We start from the raw sequence: 25,324 nt of genomic DNA, 5'->3' as shown, positions 1-25,324 counted from the left end.
GAGTGAGGGTGAGGGTGAGTGAGGGTGAGGGTGAGGGGTTGAGGGTGAGTGATTGAGGGTGAGTGAGGGTGAGGGTGAGGGGTTGAGGGTGAGTGAGGGTGAGGGGTTGAGGGTGAGTGAGGGTGAGGGTGAGGGTGAGGGTGGGTGAGGGTGAGTGAGGGTGAGGGGTTGAGGGTGAGTGAGGGTGAGTGAGGGTGAGGGGTTGAGGGTGAGTGAGGGTGAGGGTGAGTGAGGGTGAGGGTGAGTGAGGGTGAGGGGTTGAGGGTGAGGGGTTGAGGGTGAGTGAGGGTGAGGGTGAGTGAGGGTGGGGGGTTGAGGGTGAGTGAGGGTGAGGGGTTGAGGGTGAGTGAGGGTGAGGGTACATGCTTTTCACTTTCTTCAAAGGTTGTCCGTGCATCAAGGGTAGTTGACTGAACTTTAAGTATAATAATTGTACGTACTCTTCGGTGGCATTGAGCTCACACCCTCGAATGGTCTTCGGTAGTATTGTTTCCTGTAGAATTCTATTTCCTGCTTATAAAGCGCATGTCTCGGTCAGTATCAGCAAAGTGGTATGTGCATGTGAAAGTCGGAGAGTTGGAGGCGGTTAAGGAAATGCAGAACATTCAGCAAAAGTAATGGGAAACCATTTTTATCTTGAAACTGTTTTTAACCGACAGTCTTTTATTCCTAATCATAGATGAGTGGGAGTAATACAGGGACTGGAGCAGCAGCGCCTCAGTTTGGATTGGTGTGGCAGGCAGGAGAAAGGCAGGAGAAAGTCAGGAGAGGGAGGAGGGGGAACTGCTTGCGAAATGAAATTAAAAGCGGCCGGGCGGGAAATGCTCTCGGTAGCATTTGTGTGAAGCAGGGGGCGGGAGCAGCCTTTGATGTGCGGATAATTAGGGGAGGAGTAGCCAGGAGATCCAAGCTGGGGAACAGATGGCTGGCGATTTGGTGCTGTGCACGCGCATTTTAGGTCAATGCGCTTGCGCATTGACCTGAAAGCCACGGGCACAGGACCAAATCGCCAGTCAGTTTAACTCTGGGGAAAGCCCTATATGCTCGCAAGCTCGATGCGCATGCGCATCGAATAGCGAGACCTAACAACGCTGCTTTTGATCAGCGAGATGGTACATGCAATTTAAATCCTCAAAGGGACTGGCATATTAAATATTCGTTTTTACCCCTCCGTACGCTGTAACTGAGTTTACCTCAAAGGGAGGGGTCACATGGAAACAGTCTGATGCGCTCGTGAGGATTATGTTTAAGAAAATTCGCGTGGTTCTAGGAAGCACGGTTCCGTCGAGCAGAAAAGTTCATCAAAAGGTCCCAGGGAATAGGACCTTGCTGAAACAGGACAATATCCAAATAAGCGTTACCACAGGGATGGCATATCACACAGATGGAAAAACACTGCTCGATGTGACACTTACTTATCTGTATAAAATACTAGAGGGCGGGAGCAGCTTCTTAGGCGCGGTCTCCAGTTAGGATGGAATTTTTTCCCCCCCAAAAAATGTTTTTTTTCCCCTTGAAGATAAAGGAATAAACCGAACGATGTATTAAACATTGCATTTTACGGGTATGTCTATCCACAATAGATAGCCAGTGATTCGCTGGCTTTACATAGAACTCACCCTCCAGTCACCGAACGTCAATCAAGGCCACAGTAGGATTAACAGATGTAAACTGTCACGACCTCGACGAGATGGTAACCGGCATGCGGAAACGTCAGGGGATGGAGGATAAAAAAGGCTCTAGGTGTAACGTGAGACAGGAAAAAAAATGGATCAGATGTTTCTAGGGGGTAAATATAATTACGACAATAATCGTAAAAAACAATAAACACCCACCACAGATACATCGAGTCATAGGCTAACTCAGTTCTGGATTCTCGAGTGAAAATAGAATATGTCTTCTTTAAGCTAGCAAAGATACAGAGCACCGGCCTCCATACGGACGGGAGGGTAAAATAAAACAGACCCGACTTTAAATGGACCTTGCTCGATATTTTTTAGAAGAACAGATAATAGCTATAGCAGGTCCCGGGAGGCCAAGGGTGAACGGAAGGCTTACCTCGAGGATGCCGATTTTAAGTTTCCCACACTACCATGAACGCGGGTTCAGCTGTTAAACCAGCGTAGGCCGAATTCATAAAATTTAAAGGGAGGACAACGCCCACTGCCCTGATTAAGGTTAACGTGTGGGAGAAATGAGGGGAAGGGAAACCCCGGAGTAAATTATTCCTCTGCTGCCCGTTTTCCGAGAGGAACTCAAATCCCTAAGGAGGGGTCCGAGGGGAGACCTGGAATGTTAGGAGGTTTGGGAAAAAGAAAGGAGAAGGGACTGGAGAGGTCCCGTGGGCTAGGTGAGGTGAATGTAAGGAGGCTGTCACAAGAAAGAGCGGCGGGCAATGACCAAGCGGGTAGTTGCAGGGAGAGGAAGGTTCTACAAGGCCTGGTGGAGGGACAAGGAAGAGATTGCCAGAGAACGGTACAGGGTTGAACAGCAAAGATGGAGAGAAAGGAGGGTGCAGCGAGAAGAATGGGGTTTGTGCAGGATTCATAATTCAAGGAGAGAGGGAGAGCAGGAAGGGCAGAGGAATAGGGAGGGCCAAAGAGGGAAGGTACAATGATTAGACTGGGAAATCAAGCTTTTGGATACATTGATTTAACAAGGGGGAGAGAGCAGCGCAGAGGGGCGGGGGAGAAGGACATGAGAGAGAGAGAGAGACGCATACCTGTGTGAGACAGCAACAGGGAGCGTTGCGAGTGGCATACAAGACGGAGGAAAGAGAGGGGAGGGGGGAGGAGAAATGCGACACGGCGGGAAGGGGAGGGGGTGGAGCGGGTAAAATAAACAAGACGGAGGGAAGAGAGGGGAGAGGGGAGGAGAAATGCGACACGGCGGGAAGGGGAGGGGGCGGAGCGGGTAAACAAAGACGGACGTGCACGCGCTTTTAAGCTCAATGCGCATGCGCATTGAGCTTAAAAGTCACGGGCACTGCAAGGAATCGCCACGATTCCTTGCAGTGTGGATAAAGAGTAGATAAGTCCCAATACTCTCGCCTTGCTCGATGCGCATGCGCATCGACAGGCGAGACCTAAAAATGTGTGGTGACCTGCTGTATGATGGCCATAAGACTCAAGGAGACGTGGATTGCTGTAAGATATTTGCACTGACTGTGAATCATTTTGCCTTGGATTTATTTACAGTTAAGCAGCATGGTGCAAGAATATTAGATAATTAATATCCTACTACAAAATCAATACCCAACAATACTACAAAAGTATTGTTCCAAAAAAAACTGATGGCCAAAATTGCAACTTTAAACATGTAATTTTATTTTCACTATACTTAACTAAACATCTATATACCTTGATGATAGATATCTAACTTCAAGAAATGTAGATGAGGAGTTAAGAATAGTAAATCTTTTCTAACGTATAATCTAAAATTATGTCTGCCTTTTTTTGTTTTTGTTTTCATAATTGACCCCCGGGATAGGCCAGGGCTCAGTGGTCAAACCACATTCAATATTTTGTATATGGGGGAGGGGCATGTGTTGGGTTCCCTCACCAAGCTGATTTTGTCCCCTGGGACCACACCCCCCAAGGCTTGTTGCATTGTTAGAGCGCAGAGGCCGTGGACCCCCCTCCCAGGCCAATTTTGGTCCCAGGGACCCCATTGCCGAGGGTCCAGCACACTTTTTGAATGGAAGGAGGGTGTGGGTCTCCCTTCCCCATGTCTCTATGAGGCCCCGGGGGATATTGCAGGCATACTCAGCTGCACGCTCCCAAGCAGAAAATATAATTTGGCTCCCACCTGGGTGGGAGTTGTCAAAACAGCTGCTCCTGCCTGGCCAGGAGCAAAGGAGAATGGATTCAGCTTCTCCCACCACCACAATTGGTGCTTGCTGGGGAGCCGGCATGAGCTGCAGAGCACTAGGTCTTCCCTTACAGCCCCCAATTATTTGGTGTATGAGAGTGTGCTGGGTGTGCATCGGGGCACCCACTTAAAAAATTACAAACAATCATAATAGGCTCCTGCCACAGTTGTGGCTGAGGAGATGACCGGGGCTACAGGGGCCTTGAGGCTCCCCTAGCATCAGCCATCATTAAAAAAGGTGTGGGTGCCCCCAGTGGGCACCAGGGCACCTAAAAGAAAACATAAACAGTATCATCAATGAGCATCAGGAGTCGATCATTTATTATTTATTACTCCAGAGAAGAAGCATCCCATAATGACCAGCGAGGCCTTTTTAGTTATACTTTTTTGGAGTCTGGTGATGCCCCCTTGCAGTGCCAGGAGCACCATCAAGTATTTTCTTAAATGTATTTTTAAAAGATGCTGGGGGCTGCTGCACTCCTTGAAGCCCCCCAGCAACATATAAAAAAAATAGTAAACTTCCTGGGTCATTAAATCCATGACTTCCGGAGGGCTTACCATATCCTTTAAAGCAATGTAAGATGGAGCTGTATGCTCTTCACTCACCTTTTGGTCAGTTCCATGGCTGCACTTTAAGGTCTGAAAGATGTTTAAAAAAAGACTTGATGAAATTTGATGTTTTTGTTTTATTATGGCTTTATAAAAAAAAGCAAATCACTTTTATTAAACATTCCAATGTGGACATTTATAAAATGTACAGTTGATTATACTTATTAGTGACTTTTGCACAAAGATAATAGGTCTGATTTACATATGTTAATATGCTGACCCGTTCATAATGTCAATAGGCCCACTTTTATATTTTGATGTTTTGACCCTTTGACAAATTCAGTAGGTCTGCCGTACTTTAAATTAAACCCTATATATTGTATTACCTCATAGTCAGCTGTGTGTGCCTGCAGGGGTTTGGGAATCAGGCCCTGTGCCCAACCCCCATGGCACATGGCCTTCAGCTGTGCACACCAGGGGTTTGGGCAGCATTGGGAGCTTGGAAGCAGAGCCGGGCTGCAGACCAAGTCACTGGCCCCAACCCCATGCCACGCACTGCCATAACCATGTTACTTTCTGGTAAAAAAATATTGAATATCACTAAAAAAATAAAGGTTAGAGTGACATTGTAAGGAATTATAATTATATCTTATTTTACATTAAAAAAACTTTGAAATTCAGTGAAAGAAACAAAGGTTAAAAGGATGCCATCATTAGGTTAGGTAATGTCAATAAAAGCATATCATTTTAAACAAGCAAACCACTGAAATTCAACAGGTATAGTTGTTATCATCATCATCATAATACGTTTATTTAGGTCGCCAAGGATTGTAAAAGGACATAAAAACACCCTTTAATTTCCACAGTCAAAACAGAATGATTGCATACACAACATCCTATTAATCCTCTGCTCTACTACACAGATCGACTAAATTAAAATAGCCTAGATGAAGAGATTATACAATATGGTCAGAAAAATCACATGCAGAAATATGTCACTGGCCTTCCCTCGCCAGCTGCATACATGGACTTGTGCAAAATAACAATAAGAAGCAGGGTCTTCAAGCATCCATCTTAAGAGATCACACCAGCAATCCATATAGGCCGTAGAAGCCTTGTGCAAAACAGGAATAGTAAGAATTTGCAACATGAGCAACTAACACATCATAGGGGCTCAGGCTCAGGCTCAGGCTACCCAAACAATGAACACCCTAGGGTCAAGTACAACATGCACAGCAATACAATACAAGTTCATTAAATAGATCAAACTAGCAATTCTTTTCAGCCTTAGAAACCTTATGCAAAATGGCAATAATCAAAGGTAGCAGTGAAGGTGCATATACATCATATGGACCTGACCTACCCAGTCACAAAAATCTTAGGTGAAAGTACAAAACAGGAGATTTCCTACCACCTTTGCAATAAAGAGTAACTACTCTCTAGCTTGGATACTCTTTGATCGTCCAATCCAAGCCAACATGAGAAATCTTAAAATAGCATATACCACAGGTTTAGAAGGGTCAGTGTTCAGGATCCTATAGGCCTCAATGTACTGGCTCATACCCAGTTATCTCCTCCTCACCCTTCCTAACTACTACTACCAGGGCCTCAAGATTCCTAGATAACCATTCCCACTGGTTGGCTTTACCATTATTGGTGTGTGAGACATCCCCTATGGATAAACTAGCTAAAGTCAAGGGTCTTTCCGCAGTATCTCTCAAATAGGGTCAGGTTCAAGGCATCATAATCGCTATTTACCCTATCTATTTTAATCATATCCTGTAAGAAATGCTATAGCTCTTTTTGTCAATTAAGAAGTAGTCTATTCGGCTGGAAAGGTCAGGCCTGTTAAAGGTATGCCTGCCTTCACAATCTGAGGGCGTTCTCCCATTTTCTGCTCTTAGATCACACCTTCATGTCAGAGCCAACATTTGCACTGCCATAGGTGTCCATTTTACTGGGGGCAGCTTTAACAAGAAAATTATCCATTTACTATCTTGCTCAGTAGTTAGGTCCAGCGGGACAGCCACCAGTGGTTCTATGGAAGAATTTAAATCACTAGCCACCATTAGGTTACCTTTCTCAGGGTATTCTAAGATGGTATTCTTAAGCACAATAATAACCTTGGACTCCCTGTGTTGGGTGTCCACCCAGTTATATACATTAAATATTATTAAAGAGTTGCCTGATGAACAATCCACTGTGATTGCTAGAACTTCTGCAGAGTCTTCAGGGACGGCACTGATCTTGCATCAGAGTGATATCTTGACCCAAATTGTGAAACCCCCTAGGGCTTTCCCCTGGCTGACTGGATGGCCTTTATTCCATATGATGAACTGCCATTCCTGAATATAAGGACTAAACTCCAGGTCTCCTGAAAGATACATATGTTGTGGACATAAATAAATTGCCTCCAGTTTTTTATCTACCTGCTTCCTACCAATTTCAGCTACATTCCAAGATACAACTTTAACATGGTAGGGCAGGATATCTATGGAAGTTGCGGTGATGCAACTACATAATAATCCTATTTTCATTCCCTGGTGGATTTACCCCATCAGTATCCACCAGGGAATGTTCCCCTCCCACTCTACTTCCTACAAAAAGATCCTTACATCCACTAGATATTGCCAGTACCCTATACCTGACCTCCATCTCTAAGTACTTCACTTCTTCTCCAATGCTACATCTATCTAGATTTCTAACTGATTTTTTACTTGCACATAGTCAATTAACTTCAATCGCCACCCACCTGCCCTCACCCAGGAATGCAACCATGTCAATTCTCCTTCGATTGGTACAATTGTTTAGGGTATATATTTTAATTTGGGTTTTAGCTCTATAAATTTTGTGTGCATCAACGGACATCAGGCCATCTACCAAGCTTTTACGGTTGAATGCAACTTTTACCCAATCATAAGGGTCACCAGGTGATTTAATTCTGTCAACTCCCAAGATGTCGCTCCTTACAATAATGGGGATAACTTTGTTTATTAGGGAGTCCTGACCTTCTTTTATACCTTTCAACATCTTTGGGACCTGTGTTAAAATAATGTGGCCTTTGTTTGGGAGATCAGAAGTTTGAGTATAAACCCTCCTGTGCATCCTCCCTCTTGGTGAATATATTTGAGGATTAGGAGGGTAGAATTGTTCAGGGTCAAATCAACTATTCCTACATATTCTACTCTGAGTTTTCAATCTCTTTGGAAAATCAAACCTTGGGATCCACATTGTGGTGTTTCTCTCTACCCCCTCAACCCCCAGTTACGCCATTCTGATTTCAAAGTGACTCCATTCACTTGTTGTTATTTGTTGTTATGGTGTTTCTCATAGGCATGGGATTGGGTTGCATTGGAGCCTTGGGCCAGAATTCCATTTGAACAGGAACCCCACTGAGCCCCCTTGTTGTCAGCCCCTCATCCCCATCCTTGCTTGATCCCAATGCTTTATCAATTTTTCCCTCCAAAGCCTTTATAATCTTTTTTAGATCATGGCCTTCCTTCCTTGAACCAAGTATAATATCCACCAAACATGTCAAGGCCTATGGAACAGTTTGTTTCTCACTAGGTCTCTAATTGAATGAAATATATTTCATCCCCCCCCCTCAAACCTTCCCTCCCCACTTTGTCTCTATGTAGGGCAGAGAAAATATTCTAACAATGAATAACTGGGTTGATGTGCTTAGAAACGTTCCCTGAAACCACTGACTCCGGAGTGTGTGCTTTCTCAAAGTTTCCTATTTTGGCTGGTTGTTTAACTCGAGCCAATAAATTTAACTTCTCAAACTATTTGGAAATATGCTTATTTTCTCTGCACTGGGCTTAGCAAAGGGGAGCAGTTGATGAAACAGTGGGGGCTGTTAGAATGGTTGGATTTAAGATTTTTTTAAACTAAATATTCTATCTTATTCATCACACAGTTGCCCCCGCCAAATTCAGTTTCTTTTTGCTACAGTTGACCCCGCCAAATTCAGTTTCTTTTTGCTACAGTTGACCCCGCCGTCACTTTAGGTATCTTCCTTTTCCCCATCTTGAATATTAAAAATAGACATTAAAAAATCGATCCCACCCACATCGAATTTAAAAAGGGTTATCCAACCCGCATTACATTGGGGGTCCTGCCAAAAATTAAGGCGAGCACTATAATTTCACTTTTTAAAACCAAGTAGCCACTCCCACTTCACTACAATATTTTAAATAATAAAAACAAGCCATCCTCAAAACAGAAAACAAAAAAAGAAACCCAATAGGTAATACAAGAATAGAATTTGATTATTACAAATAAGTTGAGTGAGACTTCTAGTCATTCAATCCATGGGACCGTATGAAGTGCAAAAGACCCTAGGAACGGAGGCACAAGAGCAATAATAGTAACTTTATGAAAATGTTAGAGGGGTGGCCCAGCCCCGCCTCCTCTGGGCTCCAACAGGTGCTGATGGGCCCAACCTTGAAACAGGTGTTTCTGGTGCTTTGGGAAGTCCAGGCTGTTTTAAACCACGTGCAGGCTTTTCCTGTGTCGCCTCGTGGCGGGAAGGTATCTGAGGCTTCTGGGCTTTGTGGTCTGCCTTAACCCTTCCAAAATGTACATCCTGGGCTGCAGGCAGTCCAGGCTGATTTTAAGCCAGAGTGTGCTTTTTCGGTGCCTGCTCCTGGTGGGAAGGTACCAGGACATCTGGGCTTTGTGATCTGCCTTAGCCCTGCCAAACTGTGCTTATCTACATTTCTGGTGGTCGGTGCTATAACTAGTGTGCTAAAGTAACTAAAACTCATACCCTCCCCATGCATTGCTAATTACCTCTCCTATTACATCACTCATGACATCACTGCAACATTTGAAATGACAAACGATGACAACACTGTGCATGGCGGGGGTGCAAGTTATACTTAGTTACTGAGCTCAAAAACACTTAATTAAAAAAAATATATATATATATTTGTTGGTTGTCAATATTTTTGCTATGATATTTTTGTAAAACAATATTCTTGTAGTTGATAATCTGACACACAAGACAGATGAGATGTAGGATGTGCAGCATGGAGGCATATCTTGAGTTGTTGCTGTTTATGGTTAATGGCATTCCAGAGATTTGCTACATTACAAGCACAATTAGTCTGGGACCAGAGGCAAAGGGCAGGAAAGGGTAGCAGGGGTTCCTGAGAGTAGAGGCACATGTGGGCTTAGAAAGCTGAAGCATGTGCTGTTGAGCAGAGGCACAAAAGGCTGCACAGTAGAGTTAAAAGGTGAGCTCAGGGTTGAAGGCTTAAGCCAGGGGAGTAGAGGCACAGGGGAACTAAATGTAGAGACAGCGAGGCATACTAGGGAATAGAGGAGGCAGAGGAAACTTGTGGCTAGAGACTGGGGACTAAGTGCATTGAGAGCTAAATAGTCAAGGGAGTAGAGACACAGGTATCCCAGCAGAATGGATGTACAGAGGACCTGTGGGTGTATATGAACAGCCAGAATTGAGAAGTAGAGGCAGACCAAGTCAGTGAAGTAGACATAATGGTGGCTGCAGGTGACAAAAGAGTGGTAGCACATGGGGCTGGGAAGTAAAGGAACAGAGAAGACTAGGGAGCTAACCTTGTCCTATGGGGAACCAGAGGCGAACAGAAGGAAAGGGGAAGCTGGCTGCATACTATACTTTCCAATGCAATGTTCCATCATGGTAGGGCATACAGCTGACAAACTCAGGATGATGCAAGTGACTGCAGCCTTTTAATTTAGCCAATGTCTGGATGCTTATGACTCACCAGCAGCCTGAAATAAAAGTTTTCCTGCAAGAGGAGCAGCATGTTGTGAACCAATAATTCTTGCCAAACTGCTGACCTTGCCATATTTGCACAGAAACCATGTAGGGCAGAGCACATTGAAATATGTTGTATGGTACCACCATGATGAAAATCAATAACATTGGTTTAAAAAAAAAGGTATCACTAGGAAAAACACAATCCCACGAATTTAATGAGATTATTCCACTGGAGTATTTTTAACTATGAAGATTGGTGTAAATCAGTATAATTTAAATATTTTCATGTGATGTTTCGTTATTCGATGAACTCAAAGGCATCAATAATGTTGCTTTTTCAATTACTTCATCACATATTTGTGATTTCTACAACCTTTTTGGATATATTATGTTGGTATATGGCAAATAAATCTGCTGTAAAATGGTGTCCTGAATAGCCTACTTCTAGACTACACATAGCCCCATTATTGGCAGTAAAATTCATGAGCAAGAGGATTATACCTATGTGGGGTGAGGGATCATGATCTGCTGGTCGGTCGGTGTTCCCTGCAGCAAGGGTCACAACATAGAGGGACAAAAGGGCACACATTTCCCTAGTCAAAGTTATCACACTGCTTTCCTAATGTAATAGCTATTCTAGTGCAATGGGAAAGTTCCATACATTATGGTAAGAATTATAAACAACCAATTACTCATAGACGATGCCTGAGCCATATCTGAATGATACAACAACCGAAAACAGAGAATGCCTGAGCTTTTGCCCATTTTTAGGTTGAGCCTACCAGATAGCCCAAGCTGTCTGGCAGCAAGCGCACTTTACAAATGCTGGTATTATTATTATTAAGAGACCTATTGTAGGTTCCCCATCGAGGAGAGAGTAACCTTCAAGCTACTCATCCACGCCTACAAATCCCTCCACAACATTGGACCCAAATACTGCAACAAAAGAGTCTCCTTCCACGTACTCAAAAGGAATCTCTGCTCCGCCGACCTCGTCCTGGCAGAGACACCACACATCCGCAGAACCAGAGCACCAGCAAATATATATTTGTTGGTTGTCAATATTTTTGCTATGATATTTTTGTAAAACAATATTCTTGTAGTTGATAATCTGACACACAAGACAGATGAGATGTAGGATGTGCAGCATGGAGGCATATCTTGAGTTGTTGCTGTTTATGGTTAATGGCATTCCAGAGATTTGCTACATTACAAGCACAATTAGTCTGGGACCAGAGGCAAAGGGCAGGAAAGGGTAGCAGGGGTTCCTGAGAGTAGAGGCACATGTGGGCTTAGAAAGCTGAAGCATGTGCTGTTGAGCAGAGGCACAAAAGGCTGCACAGTAGAGTTAAAAGGTGAGCTCAGGGTTGAAGGCTTAAGCCAGGGGAGTAGAGGCACAGGGGAACTAAATGTAGAGACAGCGAGGCATACTAGGGAATAGAGGAGGCAGAGGAAACTTGTGGCTAGAGACTGGGGACTAAGTGCATTGAGAGCTAAATAGTCAAGGGAGTAGAGACACAGGTATCCCAGCAGAATGGATGTACAGAGGACCTGTGGGTGTATATGAACAGCCAGAATTGAGAAGTAGAGGCAGACCAAGTCAGTGAAGTAGACATAATGGTGGCTGCAGGTGACAAAAGAGTGGTAGCACATGGGGCTGGGAAGTAAAGGAACAGAGAAGACTAGGGAGCTAACCTTGTCCTATGGGGAACCAGAGGCGAACAGAAGGAAAGGGGAAGCTGGCTGCATACTATACTTTCCAATGCAATGTTCCATCATGGTAGGGCATACAGCTGACAAACTCAGGATGATGCAAGTGACTGCAGCCTTTTAATTTAGCCAATGTCTGGATGCTTATGACTCACCAGCAGCCTGAAATAAAAGTTTTCCTGCAAGAGGAGCAGCATGTTGTGAACCAATAATTCTTGCCAAACTGCTGACCTTGCCATATTTGCACAGAAACCATGTAGGGCAGAGCACATTGAAATATGTTGTATGGTACCACCATGATGAAAATCAATAACATTGGTTTAAAAAAAAAGGTATCACTAGGAAAAACACAATCCCACGAATTTAATGAGATTATTCCACTGGAGTATTTTTAACTATGAAGATTGGTGTAAATCAGTATAATTTAAATATTTTCATGTGATGTTTCGTTATTCGATGAACTCAAAGGCATCAATAATGTTGCTTTTTCAATTACTTCATCACATATTTGTGATTTCTACAACCTTTTTGGATATATTATGTTGGTATATGGCAAATAAATCTGCTGTAAAATGGTGTCCTGAATAGCCTACTTCTAGACTACACATAGCCCCATTATTGGCAGTAAAATTCATGAGCAAGAGGATTATACCTATGTGGGGTGAGGGATCATGATCTGCTGGTCGGTCGGTGTTCCCTGCAGCAAGGGTCACAACATAGAGGGACAAAAGGGCACACATTTCCCTAGTCAAAGTTATCACACTGCTTTCCTAATGTAATAGCTATTCTAGTGCAATGGGAAAGTTCCATACATTATGGTAAGAATTATAAACAACCAATTACTCATAGACGATGCCTGAGCCATATCTGAATGATACAACAACCGAAAACAGAGAATGCCTGAGCTTTTGCCCATTTTTAGGTTGAGCCTACCAGATAGCCCAAGCTGTCTGGCAGCAAGCGCACTTTACAAATGCTGGTATTATTATTATTAAGAGACCTATTGTAGGTTCCCCATCGAGGAGAGAGTAACCTTCAAGCTACTCATCCACGCCTACAAATCCCTCCACAACATTGGACCCAAATACTGCAACAAAAGAGTCTCCTTCCACGTACTCAAAAGGAATCTCTGCTCCGCCGACCTCGTCCTGGCAGAGACACCACACATCCGCAGAACCAGAGCACCATAGGCCTGGAACAAGCTCCCAGTCAACATCAGACGCTCCCCCACTCTGCACACCTTCAGGAGGAGCCTCAAGACCTGGCTCTTCGACTGATCTGGAGCTGCAACCCCCTCCCCAGTGCCTTGAGACCCTCACGGGTGAGTAGCACGTTTTAAAACCCCTGATTGGTTCATTGATTGATAGGTTTATGGAGAAATGTTCTCTTTCTCTGTGTGCTGCATTCTGCATCTTAGTAGATATGGCACTTTTCAGCTCTATCCCATTCATGCAATGCAGAGCAGCAGCTTGTTCAGAAATCAGACAATCTTATGTCGGGTATTTGAGGTGTGGCTGCAACACTATTGTATTGCCTCTCCATCTACATATGTTGCGTCCCAATAGAGGGCAACATCCAAAGAGTGCATGGTCTCCATAGGTGCCATGAACATTATAACTACATATCACAATAAGAGAGAATTGAAGGTTCCTGCACAGAGTTAGACAGAACAGCTGAAAAACAAGAGGGTGGCCGCACAGTGTCAGGGGGACTTTCCTTTGATGTCAGTCAGAGTGACAAACCCTATAATATCTATATGCTTTCGGTCATCACCTCTCCACCAAGATGGACCTAAGATGTTCCTTTCTATTGTAGTAAATATAGAATACTGGTATACTCTATGCTAATATATTCCTGGTTTGCACCAAAATGGTCAGTCACATATAACCAGTTTTCTATTTCCCTTTCCTTTTACATGCACCTCAAACTCAATGTAGCATTCTATTTCTAAATAGGAAGATGGAAAAAAATGTGGACTCTAAAATAGTGCCCTCGCCCACCCCCTTTATTTATTCTTCCTGAATTCACTCTTAGAATTACCTTCCTCTTCACTTTATACACCCATTTATTTATTACTTATTTCAACTATTCCTTCAATTTCTAAGTTTTAAATGTGTAGTCCCTGGTGCCTACATTGACTATTATTGGGTGGTATTGCACTTACAAAGCAATTATTGTGCCACTTTGAACCGTGATCTGTATTGTATTATTATCTATTCTCATCCTTCATTTATTCCATTGTCGAGTAAAATAACTTCCATTTATCACTTTTGCTTCTTTCACTTCTGAAATCTGTACTATAATTTTCCTAATGTCAGTTATGTATTTAACTTCTTTTCACTCTTACTAGCATGTTGCATCCTTACTATAGTAAAAACATAATGCAAAAATAATACAAACATCAACTGTATTATTTCCACAAATAATGCATTTTTTGCTATAGTTACAGGTACAATGGCTATAAAAATAAATGCAGATCTCGATTGTATAATTCCTTTTTAGGAATCACTTTTTGGGCTAATTATCTACTTAAGTATGTTTTTCCATTTTGATTTTGGAAATGCTTAGAGGCCGTGTCCCCGTGAAGAGGTTCATCCAAAATGCTTGGCAACTCTTCAAGATGGTTACACAAACTAGAAACACAGTATGTACTTGTATAAATACATGCAATTATAAATAAATGTAATTATACACAAACATTTCCTGAATCTTAAGAAATCTCATCCAATGTGAAATTAAAGAAAATAAGTATGTAGATAAACAGAGTTACTCAGCCAATCTCACAAATTTGAAACGAAACATTCTACCTTTTCATGCCATTCACAACTGTCCTTTGGGTTCAACTCTTACTTTTTTATTTATTAGTCTAAATTCGGAAACAGAACCATGAGTTTGTGTTGAATGATGTCTCACAAGCAGGGTGCTATGAGGACGTGACTTCCTTTGAACCCCATATCTTAATTAAATCAGAGAAACAAAAGTCTAGGATCGCTTCAAAAGCAGTAGGTTTGCCTATAGTTAAGAATGTAATAATTACCTACTTTGCATTAAAATGTAACATTTAAAAATTTGAAAAACACTGAAATTCACCAGTCATAGTAATTTCAAGTAACTGTAACTGTACTTGTACAGTGTTGTCATCAATTATGTTGTTTTCAGATGGCATCAACAATATCATCAATGATGTTATAGAACATGTAATGAGTGATGTAATATATGAGGTCATAAGGAGTGCATGGTGAGGGAGTGAGTTATAGTTTCTGATCCCACAGCTACTGCAGCCCCTGCACTCCCAATGGACTCTCGGGGAAGCAGGGGATTCCTGTTGGCTCCTGTGAATAGTCCCACAGGATTCCATCAAGTCCCAAAAATCTTTTTTTTCAATTTGGCCCCAGAGGGGGGTTCGCTGACCCCCCTCCCAACAAGGTCTAGGTAGGAAGGTACTCCTCCCATGCCCCCTTATACTTTTTTTAGGAAGAAATATTTAGGACACAAAGCCCGAGTACCCATGCCCTGAAAGTACAAACGTAAATTGACTCCTAATGTTCCGACCAGCCAATCAGAATGCAAGCTTTTGCTCCTGTTGGAGCGAGACGGATGATGGAAAAAGAGGCCCTATTGGCCAATCAGATTGCTCTATTATTTGAAGTTGTGTGCTTGTGGGACTCCTGTGAGAGTCCTGCTTAACCAACCACACAGATTACATACATGCTAAACTTTAATTTCTCACAAACTATTAAACGGATTTATACAAAATTTTCTTGGTAAACATCTACCTCTCTGCCAAAATTGGTGAAATTTGGATTAGCCATTTAGGCTATAGCACTGTTCTAATATCCCCATGGAAATTACATGTGGAAATTATGTTTTAGCCAGTGGCGGTGAAGTGGGGGATAAGAAAAAAGGTGGATTAAAAAATGCAAAAACCCATGCATTTTCCATAGACTTCTTTAAGAAGCACTACCGCAAAAACTGTTCAACAGAATTACACCGAATTCGACAGGAAGCTAGGTCTTGGTCCGTAAATTGTGCTTTTTGTAATTTGGTGTAAATCCGTTCAGTAATTTTTGAGAAATTAGGTTTAAAAACATTTGTTTAGCTGGACGTTAGGTGGAGCGCCAGTATGAAAATAGAGTGCTTTGATTGACCAGCAACATGGGAAAAATGTTGCTGGCAGCAATTGCAAAAGTTGGTCCTTTGTCCTGAACTTTAAATAAATATATATGGGGAGGGTATGGATACCTTCCCTGCCTAGGCCCCTTGGGAGAACCAAAGGGACCCCTGGCGGGAAAAGAAATCTGAAAATTTGCCACAATCCAGCTGGATTCCCATAGGATTCTAGCAAAAAAAAAATATGGAGAGAGGGCATCAGTAGAGCCCGCCTCTCTAGTCTCTAGTCCATTTAGGTCCTTGGGGACCCCATCCCCTGAGGCCGGATATATTTAAGGGTAGAGGCCAAGGCTCCCCTCCCTGATGCAAATTTGGCCGTGAGACCCCATGCCCAGGAGACCAACTTATTTATTAAGGGGAGCGGGTGTGCCCCCCTCCCTGAGCTGTTTTTGGGCCCATGGTCACAATTCCCAGGAACCAAATTTAATTATTTAGGGGAGGGAGTGCTCAGACCCCTTCTCAAGCCATATCTGCCCTGAGGATCCCATCCCCCATGGCACGATGTATTTAATAAGGAGAGGGGGTGGATAGGCCCCCCTCCCCTTATTAAATACAGTGGGCCCCTTAAAATGACCCAGGGGACCCCATTTCTAGAGCCAACACTTTCATTAAAGGGGAAGTGGGCTGTCTGGCCCCTCTCCCTGATACCTTAAAGGCCTTAGGGATGCCACCCCCCCAGGCCGGCTCACTTGCTGTGTCCTGGGGATCTTACCCCCGGGACTCAGTAGTTTCCCAGACCCCACTACAATGGGTAGAGAAAGGTGTTTGCTCCCATCTGGTGGAAGCATTTTCAAATCTCTCACTAAATGGGCGCAAACAATAAGGGAGATATTTATAAGTGGAGCAGTGTTGCTCTTGCACCACACACCATGGTGCAAGCATGAAGCCAAGCAAGGCCACCATGCGAGTCCCTGACTGGAGCTCCCATTTAATAAAAAAACAGGGCTAAGGTATGGAGTCCCTTAGCCTATGAAGGCTCGGGGAGGGGGGTAACATGTCCCCCTGCCCTTTTTGATTAGTTTGGACCCAGGGATGTGATAACTGGGGTCTAATAAGGCTTGGGGAGGGGGCCACATGGACCCCCTCCACGTTTTTTTATTAGAATATGCCCCAGCGGTTGTGATCCACGGGGCCTCATAAGGCTCGGGAAGGAAAGCTGCACGCACAATTCCCCTTAGATTTTGGCCCCAGTGATGAGGTCCCCCTGGGGCCCAAGAAGGATTGGAGAGTGGGGCCATATGACCCCCATTTCCTTTTTCATTGTATTTGACCCTGGGCATGTGGTCGATGGGACTTTGTAAGGCTTGGGGCAGGGGGGTATATGGCCCCTCCCCTTTTTATTGAAACTGGCCCTGGGGAATGAGATTCTGGGGATCAATTACGGGTCCCTCCCATATATGTTTTCCCCCAGGGAATGGAGTCCTCAGCGCCCGATGGCCAACCCTACACGGTGTACACCAATGGCTGTCAGTGGTGTGTGGTTGGCAGCCTGCTGGTGGTTTGGCCACAGGGCCTGGCGGCAGGCCAAGCCCCGTGGACAACCCCTCGCTGCGCACAGCTAAAGGCTGTGCGCAGCATAGTATTGGCTGCCTGCAGGAGTTCCAACCAGGGTTCGGATGCAAGTAAGGCCCTGCAGCTAACACCGAGCATGACCAAAGGCTCTCAGTGGTGTGGTGTTGGCTGCCTCCTGGTAAATGCCTGCAAAGAGATGGACATAGGGCCTGGCCATGAGCCAGGTCCTGCGGCTAGCCCCATGACGCATGCAATGAAAAGCTGTGTGCAGTGTTTGGTTGGCCGACTGCATGGGGTTGCTACCTCCGGGTTGCCACCAACCTGCTGTGCACAGCTGAAGGCGCTGCGCAGTGTGGGGTTGGCTGTATGTGGAATGTGCTGCATTAGCCCTGACCGAAAACTTTTTTGAGTTTAAAGGGCAGTTATACCACCAAACGCAAGGTACTTCCATGGGGAGTACCTTTGCCCCTATTGTAGCCTGCCTATACATGGCGGCCTTTGAGGGCCAACTCATCTTCTATGAATCGTTCAAACATACCTATGTGGAAGAGATTCATAGACAATATTCTCATCTTTTGGTCAGGCGATTCGAAATCATGTAAAGACTTTTGCGCTTGGATAAACAATCTGAACCCATACTTGAGATTTACTAGCACTGTCGCACACAACCAGAAAGCGTTTCTAGACCTGACGATCAAACTCGAACAAGGCAGTTTGACTACCACGATGCATAGGAAAACCACAGATTGTAATAGTCTTCTACTTTTTAGTAGTCATCACCCACGCGCCCTGAAAGAGAATCTCCCCTTTGGGCAATTTGTGAGGGTGAGAAGAAATTGCAGTAAGCTGGAATACTACAGAACTGAGTCAGAAATATTGGCAAAAAACTTGGCTGCAGGACAGTACCCATCGCGAAGCATAGCGCTATCCTAAAACAGAGCAAGGAATAATAACCGCGAGGCGCTGCTAGAACACAGAAATTAGACCCCTACAGACACCCTAACTTGCGTTACCACATTTACACCAGCTTCGAATCAACTCACGAAAGTAATTAAGAAACATCGGAGCATACTAAACACCAGCTCAATGACATTGGAGCCACCACGCTTCGCTTTCAAACGCTCCAGAAATTTGAAGGACATGTTAATCCATACTAGAAAATGTGCACCCATTACCATGAAAGGCATCATACACCTGAAATTGGTCATCCTGGAAGTGTTCACCAAAATCACCAAAAATGCTCTCTTCTTGAAGGAGCAGAAATGGGTACTGAAATGTGATGATGGGATACACAATTTTCAGAAATTATGTGGTGATCTTTGCTAACCAGCAATGTGAGTAGTGTAATGCATACACCTCGTAGCAGTAACACAGCACCGATGTAGATGCACCTCTGAGTCTCTTGAGGGATTAACACACTATGAATGCAGTGCAATGATGAGATGCACATACGCTAATTTGTAATAAAGTTGGGGGACCATTTGAATGTTGTGTAATGCGTGATTATTGAGATACATTTAACTTACAAAATTAGCACTACACGATTGTAACCATTCCAAATGTATACCCCTCCAGTATGGCCATCTATTTGCACCTTCGGTAGTAAACATCTCCCCAACATTGCCGCCTATTGTGAACAACCATATACGCACGAGCATTCTGAGTCAGGCGCATCCTGCCCCCCGGAAGCGCCGATTAATACAACATGGACTCAGACCACTCTACCACCCAGACCCGGTAGCAGTGGGTAGGTCTCGAGACAGCATGCTACTTGCACACACGTGAGTACCTGCATTACCAACAATGCTAAACAATTCCCTGCGCTTTAGATAATTGCATCCGTGCCCGTGTAACTTTGATCTTCTACCATTACGGGTGGGGCACTTCAATTTGACCACATATTGAACCTGAGCAGCGGCCCCTCCTCCCAACCACTGAACACCTGGCAAGGGTTGTATGTTATTGGAAGTAAAGATATGCCCCGCGCTGTGCAAATTTGGCATCTTTACCGTATACTATTTCGAGAGATTGAAACCCCTATTGAATCATAACGGCAAACATCCCACCACGCCCCCGCCTCCCCTCCACCACACACAAGGAGTTTGTTGTTTCCATGATGTTGAAAGTGACAAGATGTGGTGTTGTTTGGGATGGAAACATGTTCCCACACACATATGAGAAGCGGGGGCATGACCCAAGCAAATCTAACTTGCTCCTACACTACGATAAGTTTATCTTGTTTTTGATCATTTTGAGAGGAGCAGTATTAGTCACAGATAACTTACTGAACTTTTACCTGGCTCCAGAATATGGATGTATGATGATGAGTATGTTGGTTATACTTAGAAGAATTGTCATTACTGCACAGTACATGCATGACATGTGTTACTAATGCAAATATTTGTTCATTTTTCCCTACTCACTTGCTCCAGTGCATGAGGAACTCCTCGTGTACGACCTACGGGTACTGTTGAAGCCTGGTTAGTCCTAATTATTGGGTGAGTCCCCATAGTTTCTCTGCCACTTTTTGTTGTGCCACTAGGGCTGAAGTTCTTGGCAGTTCACCTTGTGCACACACCGTGTGTCACCATGTTTTTTAATTGCTTTTAATTCATGTTCGCCACTGAATTTTGAGAGTCAGTTTCACAAGGGAAATGACAAAATACACACATTTGAAATTGTATTGATTTAACCAGTGTCACATTTTCTCCCTTCACAGGTAGTTCCAGTACCATCAGGTACTCAACTAGTTAGTTGTATGGTTGATGTGAGTATGCAGCCACGTCACCAAGTTAGTTTTTCGAATTGTAGATAGATTTCTTTTCTGGTCCTGACGAATTGCCCGTAGACTATACACTTTGTGAGAAACATGTTGACCTGTCACCAATAAGAACGCTTAACCTAAGACATAAGCCTAGCCTAGTGCCTTATTGATTGCTTTTACTTAGGGTAGGAGACCCATTGATTAAAGTTGTTGTCGCTGGTACTTCTAACCCTATTTTACATTCACTCAAAGCATTAATCTGCACACACTTGGCCCCTCCACCCACTTCACCTTACGACTGTTGGAAAAAGATCTCAGCTAAAGTGCCCCTACTATAGGGAGTCCGTCAGGGATTGCACTGCCGACCTGACGAGGAACAGCCCAAAGATGAAGCATGACACCCTACTGTGTGTGTGAGGGCATTATAATCCAATAAATGGATTCCCAACTTTGAACCACTCTGGTCAGGTTGACTTTGATTCCCTTATAAGACTCTCATCCCATAGGAACACCATAACCTTTTTCTTTAGGCTTGTCCAAATCCAGGGGGATTTGTTTTACTGATGGTAATAAAATATGACTTTACATTAAAAAAGAAAGACTAGATATTCACTGAAAAATCCAAAGGTTAAAGTAATGTTATAGTTAGGTGTGATAAAAATATCAGGTTTTGTTGGGGAAAATTTTTTAGAAATTCACTGAAAAAAGCAAAGGTTAAAGTAATGTTATAGTTAGGTGAATATGTTAGTGGCAAGATTAACAATTTGAACTAAAAAAAACTAAACAATTCACAGTTATAGCTAGCAGAGCCAACTATAACTTGTGCCCACTCCATGCACTGCTTATGACCTCACATATTACATCAATCTTGACGTGTTGTATAAAATCATTTAATACATCACTAATGACATCTCAAATTACAAAACATTTCCATTGAAATTCTTTAAGAATATCAGTTGCTCTTGTGTGGGAGAATTGTCAGCGGAAGAGTGCAACTGGTTTGATTGTCTCTCGCTCTCCTTTGTAATAGCAACTTTCCTCCCCTTTCCCTAGCACCTGAGCTGAAATCAGCTGCCATGCACCATGGAGACACCTTTGCGCCTTGGTGCAAGGGTGTCTCCGAGAGTCTAGCGTAGGTTTTGTACTGCAAGGGTACCCCTCCAGTACAAAATTCCATGCTTAGACTATCTTTAACCCTTTTCACTCTTTGTATGTATGCTGTAAGGTGCAGCACACAAACAAAATCAGAAAAGGAAAGGAGAAATGAAAGCATTTCTCCTTTTTTGCGCCTACTTCAACAGGGTGCAGTCTTCTGACACTAATCCCCGTCTACTTTGTTTAGTAAATAGGGTTTAGCATCAGAAACCTTGGAAGGTTGCATGGAAATGCCCCTGCTCCACCCATGGTACGCCCCTTGCTACTAAGTAATACAAAGCAGTGGTATACTCTGCTTTGTGTTACTTTCACGTTATTTCCAGCGCTAAAGTTTAGCGCTGGAAAATAAATCAGAGAAAAAAGATTTTATGCCAATTTGCGTCAGTTTTGTGACGCAAACACGTGTGAAATCTTAGTAAATCTCCCCATTTATGTACTGTATATTAGAACTGAAACTTGATCCTCTCTGCTATCAGCATTTAATTAATTATTTTCCATGTTTTTTAAGTGTTCACATTTGTGGAGATTTGGGCACGAGCAAATCTAGTCCTGATGTATATAACAGCTATGTTGCCTTCAGTAAGCTTTGGCATAGGAAGGTGGTAAGAATCATTCATTAAAGTCAAACTTACAAATGTAAGAATTCACTACCATGTTGGTGTTAACTAGTTTTAACATCTAAAGGAAGGATGCATAATACCGAGTTATGATGCACGAATATTCCCCCATTCACTAATATTATTTTATTCCAGTGCAAATAACAAACTGTACGCCAACCTGCTCATCTTTCTTGCTGCCAGAGTGTAGGAGTCAGGAAAGCATAACACTATGTGTCATTTTTACTTTAATCTAGTTAAGGATGTCAATTTTTTAACATCCTGATTATGTCTGAGGTTCAAAGTAATCCAGCTGTGAACTTTTGGGTTTATTTCTCTGTGTGGCAAATACCGAGATCATATCTGACTATTTTAACGCCCTCATTTCGTCAAAGTGTCAACTCTCTATGGGGTGTGATCCCCCATAACTAATGCATGAGATAGAAAAACATGCTTTGTTTCTATTGCTCATTGTCGCCCTCGTCTCTGGACTTCATGTAATTGCATTACAATTTGTTCCAGCATATTGCTTTCCCACCTTGCGTCAAGCATGGTTTTCTTTCACATTAAATCTCCTTGTACCACCCTGGTAATTAATACGGCTTCCGGAATACAAAGGACGTTCAATATGAGCATGACATACAGCTGCTTCTGAGAGCAAGCATTCGTATTATATTCCTTTCCTGACGTTTGATTCTGAAGGCAACCAAATGTGGGAAGGAAATTGTAAAGCACAGCGTTTTCTTCAGGAACATGTATCACTAGCACCGCCTCTGCACTGGCAAAGACAGCACACTGAGGCTGTTTGCACTCCTAACAAGAGAGCGAGAAGCATCCAGAAGTGACAGCATCACACACAAGCAAAAGCGAGAAGCACATGAGGGCGAGAACAACATTTAGCGCCAGGAGGGTGGGTGAGAAGTATGCAAGAGAGAAACAAAGCACAGGGGTGCTTGGTGGGCATTTGGGGAGAGCACGCAGTGACAAGGAGAAAGCTGAAAAACACATGCCCTCTCATTGAGGGATTAATCTAATAGAAATGGGCCACTAAAAAATTCAGGGGAAGGATAGAAGCCAGTCAAAAAGAGAGATGGTGGGCAAGCTATGCCACAAGAGAGGGACAGTCACAAGATGGACAAACTGGGACAAGGAAAGCTATTGACTAAGAAGCAAGCAAATGAGATTTGCAATAAACCAAAATACTGGTGTAAGCCCCTGTATGTTCTTGAACTGTCTGGTAGGCTTGACTTACACATTTATTGCACAAGGTATCTACCTCAGCAACCTTTAGGTTTGTTGATTAACTAATTGCATACATTTACATTTCTTTCAGGTAACAGTCACCCTGGAGACAATGTTTCTCCTTTAGCTGTCTGTCCCTCCTCTCTCCTCACAGCATAGGAGACCCTAGCTTTCCTTTTCAGCCTGCGGCAACTCAAGATCAGTGTGAGCCGTTCAGAAGCAGTTGTTTTTTATCAAAAAGTATGGGATATGTTTTTGTATCTCTCAGAAAGTTTAGGAATGTCGGTCCCAGCAGATAGTGTCCACTTAGACCCCAATTCAGGGCCCTCAAAATAGTTCTATGCAGATATCAGCAACACGTGCATTATCCCTATCAACTCCCCTAGGAAAGCATGCTATTGGGATTGGAAGCTCTGACATCCAAGTTACAGTCTGAACCCTAAAATAATCTTTATGTTTACTCCCTTTTCAATTTCTTCCTCTCTCACTTTCCTTTTCTCTATATGCTCCCTGTCTCCTACCTTGCCATTCGTCGCTTCCTCTCTCACTACCCCACATGCCTTTTCTCTGTTCCCTCAACTTTACCTTTTATGTGTCCGTCTACTTTTTTCTCCTTTCAACCTTTTCTCAGTCACTATTGGCATCTTTCTGTATCTGTTTCTGTTTTTCGCTCCTTTCTCTGCCCATTGTCTTTCTGTGATCCTATTTTCTCTTTTTCATCATCCCTTCTTTCTCTCTGTCAGCTGGGCGATCCTCACTTGCTTTTCTCTTCCCTCACAGGTTTACGCTCTTTGTTCTAACATTCTGCCTCTCCCTCTCAGTAAATATCTCACTCTCCACTGTTCTCACAAGTAGAATTGAAAAAACTGCTCACATGGGCTTTCAAATTCTATATGTTTGCTAGTTTTTTCATCTTTAAATAAGTCCCCCTATATGTGAATGTTTGCTCAATACTCCAGTGTGTAACACAATCTAAAAAACATAAACCTATTTTGATTTGTACTTTTTGTCAGCTGTTTAAATTATAATTGTGCAACGTCCTCAGATGTATCTGTGGAAATGATCCTTTGTGCAGAAATTTGTTCAGAATTTTTTACTCTTTGTCTTGAATTATTACTGTCACTTCCAGAATTGGCCTTTTTGCTAGGTGGTCACCCTACTTTGTAGTCCTTTGGTTATCTTTGGTTATCTGCTTCTCTTTGCCATTCACTCTCGAGTTTGCACTTTCCTACTCTTGTTTTCACTCATTTCTGTAAACCTCTCTTTCTGTCTTTCTTTCAGTCTCTCTCGCCCCTACTGAGTTTTTTCCATCATTGCATCTAATCCATGGCAAAGGAAATGTACACTTAGGGCCTGTTTATAGTTGGGTGGTGCAGCACAGGTCCGACCGCTGTTGCTTTGCCAAAGCTGTGGTAGGCTGCCCACCATATTTGGAGTTTCCTCTAGTCTGCTGTGCTTTTTTGACATTCCCACGGTGGTGCCTCTAAAAAATGAGCAACACAAGGGGACCACCCAAAACAGTTCCTACACGGCATGGGCTGTTAAGTCCATGCCATACAGGAACTGGTGTGCATGCACACAAGGGTGGCACATGTTGTGCCCCCCTATGAGCATTCACGTGGAGTGAGGCACTAGGGGGCAATGTAGGGCCCACTTTGTTTCCTCTCCGCCACGGTTTTCATGGAGGAGAAACCACAGCGGTCCCACCAAGCATATTACTGTCTCTACACCGCTGCACAACCGCCAAGCAATGACGGTTCCCTGGTAGCTGTGGTGGGGCAATTGCAGTCCGGCCACCCTGATTGAAATAGGGCAGTCGGGATACCTCCACCACCATGCCCACATGAGTCTGGCTGTCTATGGTCCACAGCTTTTCATGACACTTTTCTGAACAATATTTGACAATTGTTTAGACCTGACTGTGAGGCTTGACACCCTGTCTCCCCCTCTTTGATCTGTTCACTTCTTGACAGACATGGTCTCTAGATGACTAGATGTCTGCTTCACTCC

This window comes from Lissotriton vulgaris, chromosome 8 (assembly GCF_964263255.1).
Source record: "Lissotriton vulgaris chromosome 8, aLisVul1.2, whole genome shotgun sequence".
NCBI classification, from domain to species: Eukaryota; Metazoa; Chordata; class Amphibia; order Caudata; family Salamandridae; genus Lissotriton; species Lissotriton vulgaris.
Note: the sequence above shows the minus strand (reverse complement) of the source record.